Raw genomic sequence first — 5,153 nt, 5'->3', positions numbered from 1 at the left:
CCATTTCATTTTCCCTTTTCCCTCCCACCCTGCCAGCTCCCTGGCCTTTGCTGTTATTATTAAGAGATTTACATTTCTGGAAAACTACAACACAAACTTCTTTCATGTTGGCTTTTAGAGCCAACATATGATTGGCGAAATGTTTACCAGCAAGCCAAACCAAGCAAGCTTTTTATGTTCCCCAAGCTGCTAAAACACTGCTTGGAGGGCAGCTTGCTCTGAGTTTCTGCACCAGCAGAGATCATGCTGCAAGCCCAGCATGCAGGGACAGCTATTTTAATCATCCTGAAGTTGCCTAAGCATAGGTTCTCCTGTTGATTTAGAACAGTCCCAACCCAGAACACTAAGCCATAAATACATTTGGAGTTGAGGCTGAAGAAGAGTTAATATTCATTTCTCTGGTTTTATGTTAAAATACACTTTTAGGTCTCCTGATGTGTAGCAGACACCAGTGAGTCACTCCAGACAGCTCAAAAATATTTTGGAAAAAGCTGTAAAGTGAGTTTTTTAGGTTTGTTTGTTTGTTACTTTTCTCTTTTCTTTTTCCTTTCCTTTCCTTTCCTTTCCTTTCCTTTCCTTTCCTTTCCTTTCCTTTCCTTTCCTTTCCTTTCCTTTCCTTTCCTTTCCTTTTTCCTTTCCTTTTTCCTTTCCTTTTTCCTTTCCTTTTTTCCTTTCCTTTTTCCTTTCCTTTTTTCCTTTCCTTTTTTCCTTTCCTTTTTTCCTTTCCTTTTTTCCTTTCCTTTTTCCTTTCCTTTTTCCTTTCCTTTTTCCTTTCCTTTTTCCTTTCCTTTCCCCCCCCCTTTTTTTTGCCATCACGAGCAGACTTGGCTTAGTTACTAGTTTTTGTTTTGTAATAGAAGGAGAACTAGAGAGTTGCATAGAAGTTAATGAGCATATAACTCCCCTGAGCAATGCAGATACTCCAAGAGAAATTCAAGGACTTGTGGTGTGACTCTAGCCAGCCTGTGCTGATGAAGCTAGAGGAGAGGCGACAAGGGGACTTTGCATTTATTGTCTATACAGCAGCATCCACTTCAGTGAGCCTCTGTGCTCAGAACAAAGATCACAAATGCACCAGTGGAAGGAGGAAATACAGTAGTGAGGCCATTTCCCTGAACTTCCCCAATTCACACTGCTTTATGGGTCTGGCTGGCTGCAATGTGGGAAGTACGCAGCACCTACAGGTGTTTACAAAATTGCAGAGACAGAAATTAAGCAAAGAGGAGTCAGAGCAGAAAGGGAAACCCAGCATACAGACTCCTGCTCACCTGCTCAGCTCGTTCCCTTCTCCTACCTTGCTAACTTAGTAATTGGGTAAGGCCAGAACGGAGGAATTACAGAGCTCTCTAGAGGCATTTTCATGAATATGTCAGCCTGTAAGTTTTGTGGGTGGCACAGAAGATACTCAATGCCAAAGAGCAAGAACCCTAATAATAACCTAATTGGCCCAAATCACTGCAGATTCTGTGCTTACTAAGCAGTGAGGTAAAGTCTGGCTTCCACCACCCAAATCGTACCTGTTTCATATAATTCCACAGTTTTTGTCTCCCAGGTATTGTTAAAGCTGCAAAGACAAAGTTATTGCAGTCTGTATGTCTAGCAGCCATTTCTAGGACGCCTGCCCACAGCCCTGCTTCGTTGTCTGTGCCTTTGGTACGTCCTCCCTACCTCGGCACAGAGGCCTCCTCTCTTGGGGAGGTCTTGTGCCCCTTACCTCTGCGCGTCACTCAGCACACCAACTCGAGAAAGCCCTAAGTCGGAAACCAGTACAAGTACCCGAAGGCCTCTGTCTTCCCTACAGCAAGACCTTTTTTCTGGCTACACCTTCAGTGCCTCACATTTAACATGGGATCAGCTCTTGAGGCAACACCATGACCAGGAGTGGTGAATGAAGCAGATGGAGCAGAGATGCTGATGACGCCAGCAGCAACAACGGTCCTGTTATTCTAAGGCATATTTATGGCAGGACCCAGCAGCCGCGCGAAGCACTGAGGGGAATGCTGTGTTCCCTCTTTAGCAGAGTGCCTCCTTAGCTGTACGCTGCTTCTTGACTTGTTTGCTTGACCCCTTTTTTTAACCAGACTTTTGGGCTTTCCAGTGTGTGCAGACAGGACAAATATAGTGACTCACCAGTGTATACCTATTATTTAGTTGTTATATAAAGCCCACCTGAGAGTGCCATGAATTCACTTTTCAGATTTGCTGGAAGCTTTCTCTGGAAATTTGCTCTGGGCTGTTGCCACCTTGCAGGGATCATTTCTCATCCCCCCACACAAATATATCCTCAACACACTTCTAAATGGGTAGAGAGAAATGCTGTTAGTCACAGCAGTGACCACAGAAAAGGTTTTGCCTTTGAGATTCTTTTATTATTTCACGCGACTTTACTAGGTAACCTTTCATAATGTAGGGTACCATTTGCGCTTTTCTTGTGGTGGCAGAGGCCACCATGCTGGCAGGCCGCAAGGAAATTTGTCAGAGCCTATTTTTGATACCAGTTCTTGTTGCACGTCATTCATATAGTCACCATTTCTTCTCCTCCATTCCCCCATTCAGCGAAGACTTAGATCCTCAGCTCCACTCTAATGGTGGGGAACGGTTTGAGTCCCTAATAAAGTATAATCTAGGACAGGCTGATAAATCAAAGATTGTCACAAAAAAGGTGAGAGATCTTTCTCTACAGGGGTAGTGCCAATATTTGGATAAATGCAATAGATGAAGAAGGCTAAGAAGAGAGGAGCTACTTCTCTATCTGCCTTAGAAACTCAATTTCTATATGCTTCAGAACAAAATCACAATGAAATGCTCTCTATTTTATGCCACATCACTGCTGTTCAGTCAATACCATGATAGAGTATCTCAGAGGAGATACTGGTTTGAGCCAAAGACCAAAACAAGAGGCCTCTGCTTTACAGAAGGCTCTGCAAATTCCTGGATCCTTGCACATCAGGCTGCAAAGGCAATCAGGAGGTCCAGTGGGGTGGGCTGGAGTCGCTGCCTTCTTAGGAATGGGCTGCGGTAAATTGAAGCTGACTGAAGTAAGTGATCCACTTCTGTCTCCATCCTTCCCCATCTACCTGATTTAGCAAAAAGCAATCCCAAACATAGTCTACTGAAGATAAGACAGCAGCAATTTTTCACAAATTTAGAGAAACTTTCCACAGCTCCTTTGCACAATTCTACTGTTCTAGCAAATGCAGCACCTATGATTAATGTTAGTCACACTCTGGACAAATTCTTCCGTGAGCCTGCTCACAAGGCAGTGATTTTCATGTCCTAAAAATTATACAGAAAAAGCCATGCCCTTGCAGAGAACGCAGGGACCAAGGCCAATCTTTATACCTACCTTTCATTATAAAGCAGTATGTCTACCTCATCATTATCATGTTAAATTTACATAAACACAGGCGATTGATAACCTCTGTTAATTCATGTGATCTATTAGCACTGAAAAGGTTAGTGTTTCGCTTGGCATATACTCAGTTTCTTATCCAGTGCACATACCCCCCACATGCAAGCTGTCTCCATGTAGATACCTGACCAGGTCATTGTCACAGAAACAGAATTGTGGCTTGAAAGTCACTGGAAGTATATTTGGACATCTTACTCACATGTATGCCAAAATCAGAAGTATTTCTAACTAGTTACAGTTACAGCCTCTGTAAATAGAGCATTCAGTCTGCTTCTTTTATGGGTGCTGCTTAACTATTCTAAGTAACATAGTTTAGTCTACTGTTTAAACTCTGTACTGAAACAGTTTGCAATTGACCCAGCAATTCAAGAGAGCCGAAGCGTTCTGAAAACATACTCTGAGCAAGCCAATGTATGCACTTGGAGGGAGTTTTAGTCTATGCCCAACACAACCCCTGTCACATGCTCTTGTAAATCTGTCTGAGAGCTGACTCAGGGAAGAGAGTCTCCCAGTTGAACCCCTCAGAGTGTATTCAGGAATTAGGGTATTCCAATCAGTTCCCCTATTCTGTGGTGAAATATCAGGGAATCAGCAAGCTTGGAAGTGCCAATTTTCCTCAAGACACAGTTTGTACTCCATCTCAATCCTGTGTCTTCTCAGGTGAGGAAGGGCAAGTCTTAGTACGTGAGTGAAGACCCCAATGTACAAGCAAGCTGCTATATCAGTAAAAATCTAGCCAGCTGGCAAAACACAATAAAAAGCAGCACATAGTGAAAGCCTGCCATATGACAGAGTAGTTTGCTAAAGGTGAGACCCGGCATTGGGCAGTGAAGGACTCTGCTGTGGCTCACCAGGAGGGTATGTCCCCAGGGCCTGTTGGCTCCTAGGAGCTTTGGGACTGGTCTGTTTGAACCTCAAACCGTTATCAGCACAAGAGCCCTAAACTGTCTTGCTGGGAAGTTTAGATCCTGTTCAGCCAACTGCTATATATCACAGAGTCCGTTACCTCAGTGGATGCCATGGGGAGCATGCACAGTGTTGGAGCGCAGAAGTGGCAGACCACCGACACGAGGGAGACCGGAAAAAAGGAAGCTACAACAAGTGACGACGCATTGCTCCCTCGACCGCTGTGCCTCTGCTTGGGTCTGTTTCTAGTCACTTAACCCAAACAGTTCACCATGCAAACGGAACGGTTTCATATTGTCTAGAAATCAAAATGAACCACAGGGCTGTATTCCTGTGACTTTAGATAGCTTATATAGGATGCCTGACTGGAAGAAAAATGCGAACAAGCAGTTAATGGTGCACGGAGGAGAAATAGGTTTAACAGAAAGGCAAGAATCACACACAATAGACAGTGGCCACAAATTAAACATGGATCTTACTTCTTTTAACTGTGCAAACATCAGTATGCCCTTATATGTGCAATAAGCAGCCTGGGTAAAAAAAAAAAAATCTAAAAAATCGTTCTCTGCTTTCCAGCTTTTGTTACAGTGCAAAGCAAGAGTAACAGTAACAGTCTTGCTCTGAGGGATGAGAATAGCCTATGAGAATGGAAATCACCATAAGCAGTAAGTGAGAAGAACAGCATCCTACAGCCCACTGGCCCCAAGCCATAAACTGAAGAAGTCACTATCCTACCTTTTATATATTTACACCTAAAGACATACATAGCGCTTGATCTAACATCCTCCTCTCAGCCTGTCAGCTTGGTCTGCAGCTTTTCTTGCACTGGAATGAT

Source organism: Rhea pennata, chromosome 10 (assembly GCF_028389875.1).
Source record: "Rhea pennata isolate bPtePen1 chromosome 10, bPtePen1.pri, whole genome shotgun sequence".
Lineage (NCBI taxonomy): Eukaryota > Metazoa > Chordata > Aves > Rheiformes > Rheidae > Rhea > Rhea pennata.
Note: the sequence above shows the minus strand (reverse complement) of the source record.